This window comes from Chiloscyllium punctatum, chromosome 33 (genome assembly GCF_047496795.1).
Source record: "Chiloscyllium punctatum isolate Juve2018m chromosome 33, sChiPun1.3, whole genome shotgun sequence".
NCBI classification, from domain to species: Eukaryota; Metazoa; Chordata; class Chondrichthyes; order Orectolobiformes; family Hemiscylliidae; genus Chiloscyllium; species Chiloscyllium punctatum.
Genome location: NC_092771.1, coordinates 30313616 through 30336912, shown reverse-complemented (window position 1 = coordinate 30336912; position 23297 = coordinate 30313616). Strand labels below are relative to the sequence as shown.

Sequence of the window (23297 nt, the reverse complement as noted above, 5' to 3'; positions counted from 1 at the left end):
AGCACTATCACACCACACAGCAATATCACACTGCACAGAACTGTCACACCGCACAGCACAATCACACCGCTCAGCAATATCACACCAAACAGCACTGTCACACCGCACAGCAATATCACACCGCACAGCAATATCAAACCATACAACTCGATCACACCGCACAGCGCTGTCACACCGTACAGCACTATAACACCGCAAAGCACTATCACACCGCACAGCACCATCACATCAAACAGCAATATCACACCGCAAAGCACTATCACACCGTACAGCACTATCACACCGTACAGCACTATCACACCGCACAGCACTGTCACACCGCACAGCACTGTCACACCGCACAGCACTATCACACCGCACAGCACTGTCACACCGCACAGCACTATCAAACCGCACAGCACTATCACACCAAACAGCAATATAACACAGCACAACACGATCACCACCGTACAGCACTATCACCACTGTACAGCACTATCAAACCGCAGAGCACTGTCACACGTACAGCATTATCACACCGCACAGCACTGCCAAACCGTACAATAACTGGTACAGCGCACAGCACTGTCACACCACACCATACTCTGACACCACAGAGTGCTGTCACACCGCAAATCACAGTCAACTGCACAGCACTGTCACACCACACAGCAATATCACACGGCACAGCATTGTCACACCGCACAGCACTGTCACACCGCACTGCACTGTCACACCGCACAGCAATATCACACGGCACAGCATTGTCACACTGCACAGCACTGTCACACCGCACTGCACTGTCACACCGCACAGCAATATCACACCGTACAGCAGCATCACACCGCATACCACTTTCACACCGCACAGCACTGTCACAGCACACCACACTCTCACACCGCACAGCAATATCACACCGTACAGCAGTCACACTGCAAAGCACAGTCATGCCGCACAGCACTATCACACCGCGCAGCACTGTCACACCGCACAGCACTGTCACACCACACAGCACTGTCACACCGCACAGCAATATCACACCGCACAGCAATATCACACCGCACAGCAATATCACACCGCACAGCAATATCACACCGCATAGCAATATCACACCGCACAGCAATATCACACCGCACAGCAGTTACACCTCAAAGCACTGTCACACCGCACAGCAATATCACACCGCACAGCAATATCACACTGCAAATCATTATCACACCACACAGCAGTTACACCGCAAAGCACAGTCACGCCACACAGCACTATCACACCGCGCAGCACACTGCACAGCAATATCACACTGCATAGCACTGTCACACCACACAGCACTGTCACACCGCACAGCAATATCACACCGCATAGCATTATCACACCTTACAGCACCATCACACCGCACAACACTATCACACCGCACAGCACTCTCATACCGCACAGCACTGTCACACCGCACAGCAATGTCACACCGTACAGCACTGTCACACCGCACAGCACTATCACACGGCACAGTACTGTCAAACCTTACAACACTGTCAAACCGAACAGCAATGTCACACCATACAGCACAATCACACCGCACAGCACTGTCACACCGAACAGCAATGTCACACCATACAGCACAATCACACCGCACAGCACTGTCACACCGCACAGCAATATCACACCGCACAGCAATATCACAACGCACAGCATGGTCACACCACACAGCATAGTCACACCACACAGCACTATCACACCGCACAGCAATATCACACTGTACAGCAAAGTCACACCACACAGCACAGTCACACCACATAGCAATATCACACCGCACAGCAATATCACACTGCACAGCAATGTCACACTGTGCAGCACTGTCAGACCGCACAGCAATATCACACCGCACAGCACTGTCACACCACACAGCACTATCACATCGTACTGCAATGTCACACCGCACAGCAATATCACACTACACAGCAATGTCACACTGTGCAGCACTGTCAGACCGCACAGCAATATCACACCGCACAGCACTGTCACACCACACAGCACTATCACATCGTACTGCAATATCACACCGCACAGCAATATCACACCGCACACCACTGTCACACCACACAGCACTATCACATCGTACTGCAATATCACACCGCACAGCAATATCACACCGCACAGCACTGTCACACCACACAGCACTATCACATCGTACTGCAATGTCACACCGCACAGCAATATTACACCGCACAGCACTGTCACACCACACAGCACGATCACATCGTACTGCAATGTCACACCGCACAGCAATATCACACCACACAGCAATATCACACCGCACAGCAATGTCACACTGTGCAGCACTGTCAGACCGCACAGCAATATCACACCGCACAGCACTGTCACACCACACAGTACTATCACATCGTACAGCAATGTCACCACGCACAGCACTGTCATACCGCACAGCAATGTCACATGGTACAACACTGTCACACCGCACAGCACTGTCACACCGCACAGCAATATCACTCCATATAGCACTATCACACCACACAGCACTATCAAAACGCTCAGCAATGTCACAACTCACAACAATATCACACGGCACAGCAATATCATACCTCACAGCACTGTCATGCCACACAGCACTACCACACTGCACTGCACAGCACTGTCACACCGCACAGCAATATCACACCACATAGCATTATCACACCACACAGCACTATCACACCGCACAGCAATGTCACACCTCACAACAATATCATACCGCACAGCACTGTCACACCGTGCAGCACTGTCACGCTGCACAGCACAATCACACTGCACAGCACTATCACACTGCACAGCACTATCACACCGCATAGCAATATCACACCACATAGCACTGTCACACCGCACAGCAATACCACACTGCACTGCAATATCAAACCGTACAACATGAACACACCGCACAGCACTGTCACACCGCACAGCAATATCACACCGTACAGCAATGTCATTTGGTATAGCAATATCACACCGCACAGCACTGTCACACCACACAGCAATATCACACCGTACAGCACTATCAAATAGCACGGCACTGTCAAACCGTACAACACTGTCACAGCACACAGCACTGTCACACCGCACAGCACTGTCACACTGCACAGCAATGTCACACCGCACAGCACTGTCACACCACACAGCAATATCACACCGTACAGCACTATCAAATAGCACGGCACTGTCAAACCGTACAACACTGTCACAGCACACAGCACTGTCACACCACACAGCACTGTCACACCGCACAGCAATATCACATGGTATAGCAATATCATACCGCACAGCACTTTCACACTGCACAGCAATATCACACTGCACAGCAATGCCACACCACACAGCAATATCACATGGTATAGCAATATCATACCGCACAGCACTGTCACACCGCACAGCAATATCACACTGTACAGCGCTATCACACCACACAGCACTGTCACACCACACAGCACTGTCACACCACACAGCACTGTCACACCGCACAATAATGTCACATCGTACAGCAATATCACACCGTACAGCGCTATCACACCACACAGCACTGTCACACCGCACAGTAATGTCACACCGCACAGCACTGTCACACCGCACAGCACTGTCACACCGCACAGCAATACCACACCGCACAGCCCGGTAACACCGCACAGCAATATCACACCACACAGCAATATCACACCGCACAGCACTATCACACAACGCAGCACTGTCACAGCGCACAGCACTGTTACACCACACAGCAATACCACACCGCACAGCACTGTCACACCGCACAGCAATATCACACCATACAGCACAATCACACCGCCAAGCAAAATCACCACGCACAGCACTGTCACGCCACACAGCACTATCACACCGCACAGCAATATCACACCGCACAGCAATATGACACTGCACAACAATATCACGCCGTGCAGCACAGTCACACCCCATAGCAATATGAAACTGTACAACACTGTCACAGCGCACAGCACTTTATCGCTGCATAGCAATATCACACCGCACAGCACTGTCACACCACAGAGCGCTGTCACACCGCACAGCACTGTCACACCGCACAGCAATATAACACTGCACTGCACTGTCACACTGCCCAACACTATCACACCGTACACCATTGTCACAGCACACAGCACTGTCACGCCACACAGCATTATCACACTATGCACCACTATCACACCGCACAGCACTGTCACACCATACACCATACCCCAGTGACAGCGCACGCTGACACATCCCAGTGACAGTGCACGGTGACACTCCCCAGTGACAGTGCACGGTGACACTCTCCAGTGGCAGTGCACGCTGACACACCCCAGTCACAGTGCACGCTGACACACCCCAGTCACAGTGCACGCTGACACACCCCAGTCACAGTGCACGGTGACACACCCCAGTCACAGTGCACGCTGACACACCCCAGTCACAGTGCACGGTAACACACCCCAGTGACAGTGCACGGTGACACACCCCAGTGACAGTGCACGGTGACACACCCCAGTCACAGTGCACGGTGACACACCCCAGTCACAGTGCACGCTGACACACCCCAGGCACAGCGAACGCTGACACACCTCAGTGACAGTGCACGGTGTCACATCCCACTGACAGCACACGCTGACACTCCCCAGTGACACCGCACACTGACACACCCCAGTGACAGCACACGGTGACACTCCCCAGTAACAGTGCACGGTGACACTCACCAGTGACAGTGCAATGATGTACCTCATTGACTACGCACAGGGATGTACCTCATTGACTGCACACAGGGATGTACCTCATTGACTGCGCACAGGGATGTACCCCATTGACGGTGCACAGGGATATACCTCATTGAATGCACACACAGGGATATACCTCATTGACGGTGCACAGGGATATACCCCACTGACTGCACACAGGGATGTACCTCATTGACTGCGCACAGGGATGTACCCCATTAACTGCGCACAGAGATGTACTTCATTGACTGCGCACAGGGATGTACCTCATTGACGGTGCACAGGGATATACCCCACTGACTGCACACAGGGATGTACCTCATTGACTGCGCACAGGGATGTACCCCATTAACTGCGCACAGAGATGTACTTCATTGACTGCGCACAGGGATGTACCCCATTGACTGCATACAGAGATGTACTTCATTGACTGCGCACAGGGATGTACCTCATTGACTGCACACAGGGATATACCCCACTGACTGCGTACAGGAACAGCACACAGGGACAAAGCACAAGGACAGAGCACAGCAACAGTGCACACCTTTAGCGCATGGTGATGCAGCACAGTGTCAGCACATAGTAACACAGTTCATCATCATCTACACCAGGGTTCCTAAGGATAAGCAACAAGTCCTGGCTCAGCCAGCAATGCCCTAATGCTATTAATGAATGTGAAAAACACTGCACAGTGATATCAACCACTAACCCATGCAGCTACATTGCACAGCAATAACCTACAGTAATACTGCACAATAAACACTGGACACTAACACTGCATCACAATATCATATAATAGAACGGCAAAATAACATCACAGAGTAACAGCATAGAGTGCACTACACAGTAATCCTGCAGTTATGATGCAGAGTAACACTGCACATTGTAAAACTTAACAATGACATAGCACAGAAAGTCAGAGCAGGAATACCATAGATAACTCCACACAAAAAAAATGCCTGAAACAACGCATTGCTAAACCACACACTAACATTGGTCTGTAACATTGCACAGTATTACAGTAGGATATTATTACATATTAACAAAGCACAGTAACTCTGTACAGGAACACCACACACTGCTACTGCACATGAACAGTTGAGGTGAGAGTGACAGGCCTTAATATCAAGGCTACATTTGACTAAGCGTAACACCACGTGGAAAAGCTGGGGTTAATCAGGAAGAATCAACATGGATATTTATGGGGAAAATTGTGCTTAAATAACTAGCTGAAGAGATAAATAAAAGGCTCGATGGCGGTAACGCAATTGCCACGGTATACATGGATTTCCAGAAGGAATTTGCTATAGTATCGTGATGTGGAGGTGCCAGCATTGGACTGGGGTGAACAAAGTCAAATGTCACACGACACCAGGTTGTAGTACAACAGGTATATTTGAAACCACAGGTTTTTGGAGCACCGCTCCTTCGAGTGAAGTGGAGGGAAGTGCACAGGCACAGAATATTCCAGGGAGATAATGGCAAGATAATTCCAGATAGTTAAAAGTGTCAAAAGATAAGTTCAAACTGTTTTAGTGGAGTGTCAATAGGCTGAATAACAAGTCTTTGCAGGTGGATCACTTGTTAATTTGGTTACACTCTTAGCATTCGACTCTTATACCTATCATGTTATTCCAAACAATTATTTGTAATTGTCTCTCTGTCTTAATTAATCAGATGATAGGTCCTCCCTTCACTGTTGACACTTTACTCACACCATTTGACAATTTTGATCACCAGCAAAAACTTCTGTGCATGTACACTTCCCTCCACTTCACCTGAAGGAGCAGCATTCAAAAAGCTAGTGATTTCAAATAAACAATTTGGAGTATAACCAGCAATTTCTGAGTTTGATACAGTACCACATCACTGACTTGTGAGGAAAGATCATGGTATGAAAGAGTCAGTAAAAACATGGATGCAAAATTGGCTGTGTGATAGGAAACAGAGTGTAACAGTCAAGAGATATTCTTCAGGCTAGAGGACGATTTGTAATCCCTGGATCAGTTGGGATCAGTATCTGGACTTTCGGTTTTCCTGATGTATATTGATGATCCAGATCCTGGAGTGCAGGGGATAATTTCAAAGTTTACAGGTGACACGAAACGTGTAAGAATTGTAAACAGTGAGGAGAACAGTGTGGAATTCCAAAAGGACATTGACAAGTTGATGGAGGGGTTGGAGAGGTAGCAGATGATGTTCAATGTAGAGAATTGTGAGGTGATGCACTTTGATTGGAAGAACATTGAAAGATGGTATAAAATAGGGGGTACAATTCCTATGTGGGTGCAGGAGTAGAGGGACCTTGGTGTATAAGTGCACATATCCTTGAAGGTGGCAGGACAGGCGAAGAAAGCAGTTAATAGCACAGTTAAAAGCATACGGTGTTCTCACTTTATTAATAGGGGCATAGAATACACCAGCAAGGAGGTGATGTTGAACTTGAACAAGACACCTGTTAGACATCAGCTCGAGTATTTATTATATACAGTTGTTGGAGCTGTGTTATAGGAAAGATATGTATGTAGTGGAGAGAGTGCAAAAGGAATATACACCAATCATTCCAGTGATGAGGAACTTCAGTGACAAGGATAGATGAAAGAAGTTGGGACTGTTCTCCTTGGAGAATGAAGGCAAAAAAGAGATCTATTATTGGTTTTCAAAATCAGTGAGTAGATAAGGTGAAGTTGATACTGTTCTTTAAAAAAACGAGAGTGAGAGGAAATAGATTTAGAAGTGACATAAATGAAGCCAAGATGAGGTGAGAAAAAGCATTTTCATACAGCAGGTAGTTAGAATATGCAATGTATTGTCTGGAAATGGGATGGAAGCAGGTTCAATTGAGGCATTCAAGACAGTGTTGAATGATAATTTGGATAGAAATAGTGTGCATGAAAATGGGAAAAGGTAGGAGATTGGCGGTAGATAATGCACCAGACCATACCTCCTCAAATTATTTTAAGAAGGTAGCCCAGACCCTAACTTTTTCTTATTTTAAAGGCAGATTTGAAGTGGGTATTCCAGGTGTGATGCAGCTAGTCAAACCACTCAGCTTTAAGCAAAACAGAATTTATTTAAACACTACAGTTGAAAAATGAACAAAAGAAAATGGACTTTAGAATAACTTAACTATTGGAAAACTTAACTGACCTGACACAGCAACGTAACTAAGGAGCTGTTCCAAATCCCATAACATTCCATAAACACATCCCTTGGCAAAAGGTAAACTTAAACCCAGGCTATCGGAGAGAAAAGTCAGTTAGGTTCCACGTTTCAGCAGGTGATTATTTCTTGGAACTGCAGCAGCTTCTCACTGATACAACTAAACCAAACTGGTAAAAACCTGAACTGGCCGCTCCCCTGCCATTGTTAAACTAGGGTCTTTCCAGATACTTCAGCACCTCTGCCTTTACAACCTTTCTTAAAAAAAATCCAAGGACAAATAACCTTCATAAAGTGACAGTACCATCACAGCAGTGCGAACTCAATGAGCTAAATTGTCTCTTTCGATGTCATAGTCATAGGATGTTGCCGATACAGCACAGAAACAGACCCTTTGTTCCAACTCGTCCATCCTGACCAGATATCCTAAATAAATCTCGTCTCATTTGCCAGCATTTGACCCATTTCCCTCTAAACACTTTCCCACTATTCATATACCCATCCAGATGCCTTTAAGTGTTGTAATTGTAGCAACCTCTACCACTTCCACTGACAGCTCCTTCCGTACATACACCACCCTCTGCATGAAGAGGTTGCCCTTCTGGTCGTTTTTAAATCTTTCCTCTCTCATCTTAAATCTATGCCCTCTAATTTTAGACTCTCCCATCCCAGGGAAAGGACCTTGGCTATTTACCCTATCCATGCTCCTCATGATTTTATAAACCTCTATCAGGTCACCCCTCAGCCTCCACCCCTCCAGAGAAAATCACCCTAGTCAGCTTAGCTTCTCCCTACAGTTTAAACACTCCAACCCTAGCAACATCCTTGTAAATCTTTTCTGAATCCTTTCAAGTTCCACAACATCTTTCCTATAGCAGGGAGATCAGAACTGCATGCAGTATTCCAAGAGTGGCCTAGCCAATGTACAGTCACAACATGACCTCTCAATGCACTGACCAATAAAGGAAAGCATACCAAAGACTTTCTTCACTATCCTGTCTACCAGCAACTCCACTTTCAAGGTACAATGAGCCTGCACTCCAAGGTCTCTTTGTTCAGCAACACTCCCCAGGACCATTTAAGTGTATAAGTCCTGATCTGATTGGCCTTTCCAAACTGCAGCACCTCACATTTATCTAAAATAAACTCCATCTGCCACTTCTCAGTCCATTGGCCCATCTGATCAAGATCCTGTTGTACTCTGAGGTAATCTTCTTCGCTGTCCACTCCACCTCCAATTTTGGTGTATAACAATTCTGCAATTCTGTAAGGAAACCCGAGCAAAATTGGATCAATGTGAATTAGGGGAAAACTCTGTGCTGGTTGGAGTTATACCTGGCATGAAGGAAGATGATTGTGATTGTTGGTGGTCAGTCATCTCAGCTTCAAGACATCACTGCTAGGGTTCATCTGGATAATGTCCTAGGCCCAAAATCTTCAGCTGCTTCACATCAGTGATCTTCACTACATCATAAAGTCAGAAGTGGAGATGTTCATTGACTTTGCACAATAACCATACTCAATCTTCAGATAATAAGCAATCCAAATGTAGCAAGACCTGGACAATATCCAGGTTTGGGCTGAAAAGTAGCATGTAATATTCATGTCACACAAGTTTCATGCAATAGCTACCTCCAATAAGAGAGAATCTAACCATCACTTCTTGACACTCAAATGGCATTACAATCATTGAATTCGCCACTATTAACTCATCAGGATTACCACTGACTAGTAACTCAAATGGATAAGCCACATCAATACTGTGGCTAGCAATCCTGTGGTGACTAACTCACCTCCTGATTTCCCAAAGCCTGTGTACCACTTACAAGACAAGTCAGGAGTGTGATAGCATACTCTCCGCTTGCTTTGACGAGTGCAATTCCAATAACACTCAAAAGATTTGACACTATGGCAAAGCAGCAACTTGTTTGGCACCACGTCACAAACATTCCCTCCATCCACTATGATGCTCAGTAGCAGCAGAGTCCACTGAGGTGCACTGCAGTAAGTCACCAAGATACTTTAGACAGCACCTTTCTAAACCATGATCACTTCCATCTAAAAGGGCACGGGCAGCAGATACATGGGAACACCACCACCTGATGTTTTTTTTTCCAAGCAGTGTAGGGAAGTCTAGTTGCAAAAAAGCTGAAGCCAATGGGTATATACAAATATGGATTCACAAGCAACAAGTAGCTGATTGACCTGGGGCTGGAGATGACAATTGGAAGCCGAGCTGTAACAAGGTAGGACACATTCATTCCAAATACTGGATTTTGAGAGGGAAAATGATGGGATTATTGAGTCCCTAAAGGAAATTCACAAGGAAGGGCAAGGATCAGATTATAGCTTTAACTACAACTAAGAGGCTAGAGGTAAACACTGATCTGAGTGTGGAAGTAGCATATAAAGTAGATGAGAGATATGAAAGATAACCCCTTTTGGGCCAAGACTTCATAAAGGCATAAGTACAGATCTGTAAAATATGTCATATATGTCAGGTGGTAGGAAAACTTCAACATATGATTAAACCAGCACCCTTGATACCCATTCTAGCATTTGAAGAATCATTTAGTTGACTTTTGGTAGGCATATGATCATTATTAGAAGCAAAAGCAGGACATCAATATATCTTTAGAATTATGGGTCTGATAGCCTGATTCTCAGAAGCCATTCCTTTAAAGGCAATTACAGCTCGTGTTAAAACACATTTTTTTACCCTTTATGGGCTACCAATTGAGACACAGTCTTATCAAGTTTCTAACTTTATGTCTAACATTTTCCGGTTTGGGTATAAAAAAATTGAAGTCATAGAGTCATAGAGATGTACAGCACGGAAACATATCCTTCAGTCCAACTCCTCCATGCCAACCAGATATCCCAACCCAATCTAGTCCCACCTGTCAGCACCTGGCCCATAACCCTCCAAACCCTTCCTATTCATATACCCATCCAGATGCCTTTTAAATGTTGCAATTGTACCAGCCTCCACCACTTCCTCTGGCAGCTCATTCCATACCCGTACCACCCTCTGCGTGAAACAGTTGCCCCTTAGGTCTCTTTTATATCTTTCCCCTCTCACCCTAGACTTATGCCTTCTAATACTGGACTCCCCCACCCATGGAAAAGACTTTGTCTATTTACCCTCATGATTTTATAAACCTCTATAAGGTCACCCCTCATCCTTTTGACACTCCAGGGAAAACAGCCCCAGCCTGTTCAACCTCTCCCTATAGCTCAAATCCTCCAACCCTGGCAACATTCTTGTAAATCTTTTCTGAACCCTTTCAAGCTTAATAAAATCATTCCGATAGGAAGGAGACCAGAATTGCACGCAATATTCCAACAGTGACCTAACCAATGTCCTGTACATATGCAATATGACCTCCCAATATTCAATGCTCTGACCAATAAGAAAAGCATAACAAATGCTTTCTTCACTATCCTATCTACCTGCAATGCCACTTTCAAAGAGCTACGAACCTGCGCCCCAAGGTCTCTTTGTTCAGCAACACTCCCGAGGTCCTTACCATTAAGTGTATAAATCCTGCTAAGATTTGCTTTCCCAAAATGCAGCACTTTGCACTTATCTGAATTAAATTCCATCTGCCACTTCTCAGTCCAAGTCAATTATCTATTATTCACAAGCTCATGAAGCTTTGGAGTGGTACCATCAGACTACCAAACTACAATTATGGCATACTGTCACAAATACCAACAGGATTGGGACAAGGATTAGACCTATGACCAGCTGCTACCAAAGCCAATGGACTGACCATAGACCATTCCCTGGACTGGAGGGGCATGGACGCCCTGACCAAGATACCCATGATGAAATGTCTGACCATAGCATATGCTATGGAGCCCTTGATTGACAAGTGTCTCCACTGACTTTGGTGCTGACACTCTATTAAGACATAAAGACATGGCTGCTTGCCTGCTGCACATGGAGTATATTGTTACATGACATGCTAACACGTGGTGCAGGTGTCTGATTGATGTAATGCACAGCTGTACAGCAGGATATGTATCCCCAAGACTAGGACCACTCGGCAAGCTACCTGCTTCTGTGACAGTGCAAATTGGCATGGCAAAACAAAATAGGGATTTTGTAAGCATGCAGTTATGCAGAGTGACAGCAAGCATGCCACACTGAGATGCAGCGTGATCAGGTCTCCAAGCTGGGTGCCTGTCCCTACTATAGCCTTTCAATGCTATTTGCTGTTGTGTCCTCCAATGCATGTCTGAGCTTCCAGAGTACATGGTAGCATTGCCAGCGTGGTTAATATGTGGTGGCAGACACCAAATGTCTGTGGATAGTTTTTGCTACTGCGGTTGGGAGGTTTTAAACTAATGTGGCAGGGGGCTGCGAACCAGAAGAGAAGACAAGTATACAGTGAGGTGGAAACTGGAGAATTATGAAGTTAGCATTAATAAGGGGAAGAATAGGCAGAGAGCAGATGAATGCAAAGAGAACTGGTGGCCTGAAGTGCACATACTTTAATGCAAGCAGTATAGTGGATAAGGCAGATGAACTTAGGGCTTGGATTGGTGCCTGTGGGTATGACGTTATTGCAATCACAGAGACTTGGTTGAAGGAAAGGTATGATTGGCAACTAAATGTTCCAGGATATAGATGCTTCAGACAGGGCAGGGAGGGAAGTAGAAGTTGGGGGAGGAGTTTCATTGCTGGTCAGGGATGATATCATGGCTGTGCTAAAGGAGGACACTATGGAGGGCTTGAGTAGTGAGGCATTATGGGTAGAGCTGAGAAATAAGAAGGGTGCAGTTACATTGTTGGGACTGTATTACAGGCCTCCCAACAGTGAGCATGAGGTTGAACAAATAGTTAAACAAATTATGGAAAGATGTAGAGGCCACAGGGTGGTGGTGATGGGAGATTTTAATTTTTCTAACATTGACTGGGATACACTTAGCGTAAGAGGTCTGGATGGGGTAGAATTTGTAAGAAGCATCCAGGAGAGTTTTCTAGAGCAGTATGTCAATAGTCCAACGAGGGATGGGGCTATATGAGCCAGGCCAGGTGGTAGAAGTTGCGGTGTGGGATTTCTTTGGGAATAGTGACCACAATTCTGTTAAGTTTTAAAATACTCACAAAGATGAGAGTGGTCGGCATGGTGGCACAGTGGTTAGCACTGCTGCCTCACAGCGCCAGAGACCCGGGTTCAATTCCCGCCTCAGGCGACTGACTGTGTGGAGTTTGCACGTCCTCCCCGTGTCTGCGTGGGTTTCCTCCGGGTGCTCCGGTTTCCTCCCACAGTCCAAAGATGTGCAGGTCAGGTGAATTGGCCATGCTAAATTGCCGTAGTGTGAGGTAGGGGGTAAATGTAGGGGTATAGGTGGGCTGCGCTTTGGCGGGGCGGTGTGGACTTGTTGGGCCGAAGGGCCTGTTTCCACACTGTAAGTAATCTAATGGTCCTAAGGAAAGAATACTAAACTGGGCCAAGGCCGATTATATCAAAATTAGGCAGGAGCTGGGAATTGTGGATTGGACACAGTTATTTGAAGGGAAGTCCACATGTGGGAGGCTTTCAAAGATAGGTTAAAGATAGTGCAGGATAAGCATGTCCTGTTGAAAACAAAGGATAGGAAGGGCAAGGATGAACCATGGATGACAGGAGAAATCATATGACTAGCCAAGAGGAAAAGGGAAGCGTACATAAGGTCCAGGCAGCTAAGAACAGAACGGGCCCTGGAGGAATATCGGGAAAGTAGGACCAATGTTAAACAGGGAATCAAGCGGGCTAAAAGGGATCATGAAATAGCTTTAGCGAACAGAATTAAGGAGAATCCCAAAGCCTTTTATTCTTTTTTTGGTATAAATATATTTATTAGCAAAAATTTTTTTAACTTTACAAACATAAAAAACAATCAATAACAAATATCAGTATAATAAAAAGAAAAAAAACACAAGTTACACTACAACTACTGTCTACTAACCTACCCTATTACACAAAACAAACCCTAACACTGTGCAAAGCAACACCAAAAAGAAAGAAAGCAAAAAAAATTTTGAAAAACACAAAATACAGAACAATTATGCTTGGTGCAAAGCTCCCAAACAAAGGAACGGAAGCATTGTATATATTCCCGTATTAGCTCAGGAGACCCCCTCCAGAGCCCAGGGCTCAACAAATCTAACCATCCTGATCAAACAAATGCCCTAGTTAAGATAACTGACAAATCTATATCCAAATAACTCAAGCAGGGCTGCCATGTCGTATAAAACTGGTCTGTTGTGTGGTGCACCATGTTTGTAAAAAGGTCCAAGGGAATGTGCTCCATAACTAATTTCTGCCATCCCAGAAAGCCCAGCGTGTTCTCAGACACCCAATTCATCTGAATATTCTTCCAAGCACAGTATGCAAGAATATTAAATAGTTTCTTCCTATGCCTGTCTAAAGATGGTAAATTTGGTAGACCTAAGAGGAGAGATATCGGGTCTACTTAGACTTCAGTCCTCAATACCCTCCCTATCTCTCCTGCCACAGCGCTCCAATAAACAAAGTGCCTGTGGCATGTCCAGAAGCAATACCTACACTTATCTTACATTTGGGCACACTGAAGAAGCCCCTTTTTTAAACTTCACCAGACGGTCTGGTGCCAGATGAGCCCTGTGCAGAACTTTTAACTGCGTAGTGCATGTCCTATTACAGGTTGAGATCTTTCGAGTATTCTTCCATATGTTCGCCCATGTTTCAGAAAAGATCTCCACTCCTAGCTCTTGCTCCCAGACCTCACATAACCAGTTAATATCCTGCCAGGCCCTGCCACCCAGCAGGCAACAAAGGGCACTAACCGAAAGGTTGCTTGTGGAACGTAGCAACAGCCTCTCTGTATCGGGCTTATAGGGCTTAGTGAGAAGCGTAGTCTTCTTCTGGATGAAATCCCTAACCTGAAACAAACGGAAAAGGTCTCTGCTGGGCAACCCATATTTGCGGCTCAGTTGCTCAAAAGACATCAAAACTTCCCCCTCAAACAAGTCTCCCAAACTAGAAATACCTCTCGCTGCCCACAGTTTGAACCCTGAGTCCATCATCCCTGGTCGGAACTCTGGCATGCCAACTATAGGTGTAAGTGGCGAAGTCTTGGATAAACAACCCTCACTCTAACACATTGCCCTCCAAGCCTTGACTGTACGAATGACAATGGGGTTCCATAACTGTCCATAACTGTCCTCATCTTATCCATGAACAACAAGTTAATAAGAGGACATTTTGCTTGGGAGGCCTCAATATCCAGCCATACTGAGTTTGGATCATTACCTACCCAATCACGAAGCTTCCAGAACCCAGGGAAAAGATCTGCAGGTGCTGCAGGGTCGGTTTGTGATACTTAAAGACCTGATATATGGGGAAGAATATGGCATTTTAAATGTCTACTATCTTCCGGTGCATCCCCTCAAATTTTTGATAAGTGCTTTCTCTAAGTTGAGTGCTTTTGGAACATGGCACATTATTATAAGGGGGGATTTTAATTGTCTTTTGGATCCGACAGTGGACAGGATGCCTTGTGGGCCGCCAACTATTTCTTCGCAGGCCAAGCAGGTGGCTGACTTATGTGAGGAGTTGGGGCTGGTGGATATTTAGAGACGTCTTCACCCTACCGGCAGGGACTTCACCTTTTTTTCATACCCACATAAATATCACACGAGGATTGACCTCTTACTGGTTCCCTCAGCCCTTCTAGATTCGATTATGGGTTGTAAAATTGGGAATATAGCTATCTGTGATCGCGCGGCAGTATATTTAGAGGTTAAGGCTAAGAGTGAAGGGCTAGGTTTGCGGCACTGGCGTTTGGACCCTTTTCTCCTTAAGGATTACAAGTTTGTGGAATACTTTTTGAAGGAGTTTCAGGAATTCTTGACTGCCAACTCAGGCACAGCCAGTAGTCCGTCCATGCTATGGGAAATTGCTAAGGCCTTTGCTAGGGGATTAGCTATTTCCTATTCAGCTAGCCGGAAACAACAGAAGGAGAAATAGCAGTGTCTACTTGAGATGCGGTTGAAAACTGCCGAGGCAGCACATTTTGTGCGGCCTTCGGTGACTAAGCTACAGCGGATCACGGCCCTTCGGGCTGCCTTGAATTCAATTCTGACACAAAACGCAAAGAAAGAACTTGCTTTTGCTAGACAAAGGCTGTTTGAATATGGGGATAGGCCAGGGAAGTATTGAGCGTACCTGACTAGGAAAACGAACGCTCCCCAATACATTACTGCAATCAGACACAAAGCCGGGGTCCTTACATACGATGCTAAAAAGATGCACTAGGACCGGACAGGGACGCTGCACTGGGCCTGAACTGTGCACTGTAACCTGATAAGCCCTTTCAATCTGCAGCCTGCTGGACTCGACATGAGGGCCCAAAACCTTCGGCAGCCAGCTTTCAAAGAAACTGACAAGCTGGTCACCCTTCTCACCTTCAGGGAGCCCAACAATTCGGAAATTTATCCTCTGACCTCAATTTTCAAGGTCGTCGATATGACCTCGCATGGCCCGCACCTCTTGCTCTAGCACCTGGATCCGACTGGATGAGGACTCCATCGCAGCTTCCTAGGCCTACCTCCTCCAGCCTCTCCCCGAGGCCCTGGATCTCCTGCTCGTGCTTCTGCAGCATGGATGCAATAGGTTCGACCTGGGCACTAATCTCCCCACGGATCACCTCAATCGCCAGCCGCAACTTTCAAAGTAAGTCTCTCCATCGTCGCAGCCAATTCCTGTTAGCCTGTCAGGTCCCCGGGGGTTTCAGGAGAGGCTGCTGATGCTGCTATCTCTGTTATGCCTGGTGCTGCAGGGGAGTGTCCTCCCTGCTGCTGTTTGCTCGCTCATTTTCCCTTTGACACCCTTCCCACTCCCAAATATTAACAAATATGTGTTCTTTAAGGTTTTAAACTAATAATTCCACCACATAAGTTGGCCAGGGATGGCAAAATACACCACTATGTCTTGGCTTTTAGGCAGAGCTGTTCACAGCAGTTCTACAAAATCGCCACCATCTTGCCAAGTCGCCTTTTATTCTTAAATAGGAAACAAGCGGGTAAATAGAGAAAGGATTGGTCCACTAAAGGATAATGAAGGAAGGCTGTGTGTTGAACCTGAGGAAATGAATGAGATTCTGAATGATTACTTTGCATCAGTGTTCACTGGGGAGAGGGACATGATGAATGTTGAGATTAGAGATAGAAGTTTGATTAGTCTGGATCACTTTTTCATAAGTAGGGAAGATTTATTGGTTAGGCTAGAAGTTACTAAAGTCCCAGTTCAAATCCCCAGGACTGGATGAGATCTATCCTAAGTTGCTGAGGGAGCTGAGAGAGGAAATAGCTGGGGCCCTGACAGGTATCTTTGTAGCATCCTTATACACAGGTGAGGTGCCGGAAGACTGGAGGGTTGCTCATGTTGTTCCCCCATTCAAGAAGGGTAGTAAGGACATTCCAGGTAACTACAGACTAGTGAGCCTGACATCAGTGGTAGGAAGGTTGCTGGAGAAGGTACTGAGGGATAAAATCTATTTATATTTGGAAAAGAGTGGGCTTATCAGTGATAGGCAACATGGTTTTGTGCAGGGGAGATCGTGGCTTACCAACTTAATAGAGTTCTTTGAGGAAGTGACCAAGTTGATAGATGAAGGAAGGGCTGTAGATGTCATATAAATGAACTTTAGTAAGGCGTTTGATAAGGTTCCCCATGGTAAACTAAAGGACAAAGTGAAGTCACATGGTGTGCAGGGTGTTAGTTGGATAAAGAACTGTTTAAGGAAGAGGAGACAGAGAGTAGTAGTTGAAGGGAGTTTCTCGAAATGGAGAAAGGTGACCAGTGGTGTTCCACAGGGATCAGTGCTGGGGCCACTGTTGTTTTGTGATATACATAAATGATCTGGAAGAGGGAACTGTTAGAATGATCAGCAACTTTTCAGATGACATAAAGATTGGTGGAGTCGCAGAAAGCATAAGGGACTGTCAAAGAATACAGGAGAATATAGATATACTGGAGAGTTGGGCGGAGAAGTCACAGATGGAGTTCAATCCAGGCAAATGTGAGGTGATGCATTTTGGGAAGTCTCATTCTAGAGCGAATTATACAGTAAATCGAAGAGCCTTAGGAAAAGTTAATGAGCAGAGAGATCTGGGAGTTCAGGTCCATAGTACCCTGAAGGTTGCTGCACAGGTGGATAGAGTGGTCAAGAAGGCATATGGTGTGCTTGCCTGCATTGAACGGGGTATTGAGTAGAAGAGTTGGCAGGTCATGCTAAAATTGTACAAGAGATTGGTTCGGCCGCATTTAGAGTACTGTGTACAGTTCTGGTCACATTACCAAAAGGATGTGGAGGCTTTGGAGAGGGTGCAGAGAAAGTTTACGAGGATATTGCCTGGTATGGATGGTGCGAGTTATGAAGAGAGGTTGAGTAGGTTAGATTTGTTTTCATTAGAGAAAAGGAGATCGAGGGGAGGACCTGATTGAGGTCTACAAAATCATGAAGGGTATACACAGGGTAGATAGAGATAAGCTTTTTCCCAGGGTGAAGGATTCAATAACGAGAATTCCTTTCAAGGTGAGAGGTGAAAAGTTTACACGTGGCAAGTATTTTACACAGAGGGTGGTGGGTGTCTGGAACACGTTGCCAGCTGAGGTGGTAGAGGCAGGCACGGTAGATTCTCTTAAGATGCATCTGGACAGATGCAGGAGGAGGTGGGGAGCAGAGGGATACAGATGCTTAGGAATTGGGCAACAGGTGCACCCAACTCTTGGTCCTCCAAGATCGTGTTAGGGAATTGGAGCAGGAGCTGGATGACCTTCAGATCATTCGGGAGGCAGAGGCTGTGATAGATAAGAGTTACAGGGAAGTAGTTACTCCTCAGCACGAAGAAAGCTGGGTGACTGTTCGAAGGGGGAGAAAACAGTCAGTGGAGGGATCCCCTATGGTCATTCCCCTGAAAAACATGTATAACGTTTTGGATACTGTTGGGGGAACAACTTACCAGGGGCATGCAGTGGGGCCGAGGTCTCTGGCACAGAAGGGAAGGAGGTAAAGGAGGAGAGTGTTAGTCATTGGGGACTCAATAGTTAGAGAGCGAGATATAAGCTTTGTTGGGAACGAACAAGACCCGCGGTTGGTGTGTTGACTCCCAGGTGCCAGGGTCTGTAATGTCTCGGATCGTGTCTTTGGGGTCCTGATGGGAGCGGGGGACCAGCCCAAGTTGTGGTCCATGTATATACCAACAAGATAGAAAGAGGGATAGGGATGTAAGGCAGGATTTCAGGGAGCTAGGGTGAAAGCTGAGAGCTAGAACAAACAGAGTTGTTATCTCTGGTTTGTTACCTGCGCCACATGATAGAGAGGCAAGGGAGACGTATCAGCTGAACACGTAGCTGCAAGGATGGTGCAGGAGGGAGGGTTTCAGATATATAGATAATTGGGGCTCATTCTGGGGAAAGTGGGACCTGTACAAACAGGACGGTCTTCACTTGAACCACAGGAGTTCCAATATCCTGGGTGGGAAATTTGCTGGTGCTATTCGGGTGAATTTAAACTAGCTCAGCAGGGGGATGGGAACCTGAGATGTAGTTCCAGTGCACAGGAGGATGAGAGGAGGGAGGGCATGGACAGGATTTCAGGGTCACAGGAATGTGCTGGCAGACAGCAAACTAGTTTGAAGTGTGTCTACTTCAATGCTAGAAGTATCCGAAATAAGGTAGGTGAGTTTGCAGCATGGATAGGTACTTAGGACTTCGATGTTGTGGCCATTTTCAGAGACATGGAGAGAGCAGGGTGAGGAATGGATGTTGTAGGTTCCAGGGTTTAGATCTTTCATTTAGAACAGGCAAGGCAGTAAAAGAGGGGGAGGTGTGGCCTTGTTAGTCAAGGATAATATAACAGTGGCTGAAAGAACTTTTGATGAGGACTCATCTACTGAGGTTAGAAACAGGGGAGAAGAGGTCACACTGCTTGGAGTTTTTTATAGACTTCCGCAGAGTTCCAGGGAGGTGGAAGAGAGGATTGGAAAAATTATTCTGGGTAGGAGTGAAAGGAACAGGGGGGCCTTTAACTTCCCCAACATTGATTGGAAATGCTATAAATCTAGTACGTCAGATGGATCAGTTTTTGTCCAATGTGTACAGGAGGGTTTCCTGACACAATATGTCAAAGAGCCAACAAGAGGGGAGGCCACACTGGATCTGGTGCTTGGTAATGAACCAGGCCAGGTGTTTGATTTAATTAGATTACTTACAGTGTGGAAATAGGCCCTTCCACCCAACAAGTCCACACCGACCCACCAAAACGTAACCCACCCAGACCCATTCCCCTACACCTAACATTATGGGCAATTTAGCATGGCTAATTCACCTAACCTGCACGTTTTTGGATTGTGGGAGGAAACAGGAGCACCCAGAGAAAACCCACGCAGACACGGGGAGAATGTGCAAACTCCACACAAAGAGTCACCTGAGGCAGGAATTGAACCCGGGTCTCTGGCACTGTGAGGCAGCAGTGCTAACCACTATGCCACCGTGACGTCCATTGTAGGTGACCACTTTGGAGAGAGTGACCATAATTCAGTTACGTTTAGTTTAGCGATGGAAAGGGATAGGTACATGCCACAGGTCAAGAGTCATCGACGGGGCAAGGGCAATTGTAATGCGATTAGGCAAGAATTAGGATGCATAGAATGGGGTAGCAAAATGCAGGGGATGCAGACAATGGAAATGTAGAGCTGGTATAAGGAACAGATATTGCGTGTCCTTGATAGGTATGTCCCTGTCAGGCAGGGAGGAAGTGATTAGGTAAGGAAACCGTGGTTTACTACAGAAATTGCATCTCTTGTTAAACGGAAGAAGGATGCTTATGTGTTGATGAGACACGATGGTTCAGATGAGGCGATGGAGAGTTACAGATCAGCTAGGAAGGATTTAAAGACAGAGTTAAGAAGAGCAAAGAGAGGACACGAGCAGTCTTTAGCAAGTAGAATAAAGGAGAACCCTAAAGCCTTCTGCAGGTATATGAGGAATAAAAGGATGATTAGGATAGGAATAGGGCCAGTCAAAGACAGAAGTGGGAAATTGAGTGAGGACCCTGTGGAGATCAGAGAGGTGCTAAATGAACACTTCTCATTGTTTTTCACTCAGGAAAAGCAGAATATTGTAGAGGAGAAGAATGAGATACGAGATATTAGACTAGAAAGGATCGAGGTTAGTTACAAAGAGGTGTTACCAATTCTGGAAGGGATGAAAGTAGACAAGTCCCGTGGGCCAGATGGGATTTATCCGAGGATTGTCTGGGAAGCTAGGGAGGAGATAGATCTTTGAGTTGTTGTTGTCTACAGGTTTAGTACCAGAGGACTGGAGGATTGCAAATGTTGTGCACTTGTTCAAGAAGGGCAGTAGAGATGACCCAGATAATTATAGACCAGTGAGCCTTACTTCTGTTGTAGGAAAGGTTTTGGAAAGGATTATAAGAGATAAGATTTTTAATCATCTAGCAAGCAACAATTTGATTTCAGATAGTCAACATGGTTTCATCAAGGGCAGGTTGTGTCTTACAAATCTCATTGAGTTTTTTGAGAAGGTGACTCAGCATATAGATGAGTTTAGGGCAGTTGACGTGGTATGCATGGACTTCAGTAAAGCCTTTGATAAGGTTTCACATGTTAGGTTGTTGGAGTAAATGCAGAGGCATGGAATTGAGAGTGATTTAGCAGTTTGGATTAGAAATTGGCTTTCTGAAAGAAGGCAGCGAGTGGTGGTTGATGGGAAATATTCAGCCTGAGTCCAGTTACGAGTAGTGTGCCACAAGGATCTGTTTTGGGACCTCTGCTGTTTGTCATTTTTATAAATGACTTAGACGCAGGATTACGTGGATGGATTGGTAAATTTGCAGATAACATTAAAGTCGGTGGAGTAGTGGACAGTTTGGAAGAATGTTACAGGCTGCAGGGGGACTTGGGTAAACTGCAGAATTGGGCTGAGAGGTGGCAAATAGAGTTCAATGCAGCTAAATGTGAGGTAATGCACTTTGGAAAGAAAAACAGGAAGGCAGAGTACTGGGTCAATGGAAAGATGCTTGGTAGTGTGGATGTGCAGAGGGATGTTGGAGTCCATCTCATAGATCCCTGAAAGTTACCACCCAGGTTGATAGTGCTGTTAAGAAGGCATATGGTGTGTTCGATTTCATTGGTAGAGGGACTGAGTTCCGGAGCCACAATATCATGCTGCAACTATACATAATGCTAATGCGGTGGCACTTGGAATATTGTGTACAGTTCTGGTCGTCATATTTCGGTAAGGATGTGGAAGCATTGGAAAAGGTGCAGAGGAGGTTTACCAGGATGTTGCCTGGTCTCGAGGGAAGGTCTTATGAGGAAAGGCTAAGAGGCTTGGGTCTGTTCTCATTGGAACGAAGAAGGCTAAGAGAGGATTTGGTAGAGACATACAAGATGATCAGAGGATTAGAAAGGGTAGACAGTGAAAGTCTTTTTCCTAGGATGATGACATCAGCTTGTACGAGGGGGCATAACTACAAGTTGAGGGGTGATAGATTTAAGACAGATGTCAGAGGCAGGTTCTTTACTCAGAGAGTGGTAAGGGTGTGGAATGCCCTGCCTGCCAATGTAGTTAACTCAGCCACATTAGGGAGATTTAAACAATCCTGAATAAGCACGTGGATGATGATGGGATATTGTAGGGGGACAAGCTGAGAATAATTCACAGGTCGGCGCAACATTGAGGGCCGAAGGGCTTGTTCTGCACTGTATTGTTCTTTTTTCTACGTTCTAAGTTTAGACAGTGGGTTTGGATCAGCTCAGGCTTGGAAGGCCAAAGGGCCTGTTCCTGGGCTGTAAATTTTATTTGTTCTAAATGGTGTATGTAGCTGGTGTCTGCCGATCATGTCCCTGAGATGTTGCCATGAAATGTACAGCATGGAGGTCCTTTGGAACAATCAGCCAAATGAATCCACTAGGCACACACCCTGTTTTTTTTTCTGGCTTTTTCTGGCATCTAGCCTGTTTGGTGAGTTTGGTAAGATGGGATTCTGAATATTATAGGGTTGAGCTATAGTGTTTGCAGGCATTTAACAATAAGTAATAACTGCCAAAATGTACCTCATAGGTTCCTAGTGAGAATCCGTTTTGGGAAAACGAATTATCTTGATGTTGAGATGGGCCTCACGGTCACTTGATTCTACCACACATCTAGCATTGCCCATGTCACCCTCACCCTCCTAAGATTCTGTCTCTTGGAACACTACATCGTAATGCTGCACAGAAAGACCACATATATCATGCTGCATAGAAACTCTGCACAATAAGACTGCACCATAATCCTCCTTCAAACATTTCCTGATAAATTTTGAAAACAGTGTCAGCAAAACCTTAACAAAGTCTCTTTAAAG

The 23297-nt window shown here is 45.8% G+C and overlaps 1 protein-coding gene across 5 annotated transcripts in view; it reads right to left on the bottom strand.

Annotated features, from left to right (window-relative positions):
- Window positions 1–23297, bottom strand: part of cib2 (calcium and integrin binding family member 2) — a 239377-nt gene that overhangs the window by 80085 nt on the left and 135995 nt on the right. The window contains exon 3 of one of the 5 annotated variants that reach the window (XM_072553297.1): window positions 9225–9353. The exons of the other annotated variants lie outside the window; for them this stretch is intronic. The gene's annotated coding sequence lies outside the window, so the exon portion shown is untranslated. The remainder of the gene's footprint in view (window positions 1–9224; window positions 9354–23297) is intronic. 5 annotated transcript variants of the gene reach the window in all.